We start from the raw sequence: 1,059 nt of genomic DNA on the forward strand, positions 1-1,059 counted from the left end.
AATTGTTTGGGGCCAAGCCAAAGGTTGTGTTCAGAAAGGACAATTCTTTTAAGAACTTGTTAGAAATGAAAGGTGACGTGAGTTGTTCAAGTAGATATAAGGGCATGTACAAATGCAATCATTGCAATTATTGTCAGCATATTTTATTGGGCAACTCATTTTTCATCAGGAATAGGACATTTATGGTAAAAAACACTTCAATTGTGTATCCAAGGGGGTGGTATATGGAGCTTTTTGTCAATGTTGCAAGGCATTCTACACTGGAAAGACTAGTCGTAAGCTGAAAGAAAGAATTTATGAACACTTGAATGACATCAAGAAAGGGAAGAACACCAATGCCTTGTATAGGTGTATTTCAGCTTTTCCTGACCACCATTTTAAGTTTGTAGTGCTGGACTATATGGAATGGGATGCTAGGGGTTTTAGCACAGAAGAACACCTCAACAGAAAGGAATTAATCTGGATTTTGATGTGTGATGCCCTTACTCCCCCTGGGCTTAATGACTGCTGTTCCATTAACCCAATCCTAAAACTGAAAAGTATGGAGGGGTAATTCATCAGTCATCTTTCTAATTTGTTGTATATACATTGTTTGGCTCTGTTTTTTCACTCATACACACTATTTCAAACTCTCAGTACATTTTCAAGTTTTCAAGTTTTTAATTAATTAATTAAATTTTAAGCATTATTTATATTGGTCAGTTTTAACCACATGACTACAGGATGTTCCTTTATATTGTGTGGTTTATGTGATTACTACAGTTCTGATGAAGTCTTGATATAAGAAGAAAGCGCTCGACTGCTGTTTTTGCTGAGTAAATCTTTGGTGGTTGCTACTAGCTGGGTGGTTAATACTGGACTTGTGTGCTCCCTGGAAGTCTATCAGTTTTTCTTGTCTGGTTCCTGGTTTCTCTTGTTGGATTTATTTTATGGTGTTATTATGCTTGTTCTTCTAAATAAATTCTCAATAAAAACGTCTAAAAAGGAATAATACAGTGTCAACTTATTCCTATATAAAACTGGTAAAGTTCAAGAAAGCAGAAACGCATTTTGACGACG

This window comes from Protopterus annectens, chromosome 8.part0 (assembly GCF_019279795.1).
Source record: "Protopterus annectens isolate FY-2018-M chromosome 8.part0, PAN1.0, whole genome shotgun sequence".
Lineage (NCBI taxonomy): Eukaryota > Metazoa > Chordata > Ceratodontiformes > Protopteridae > Protopterus > Protopterus annectens.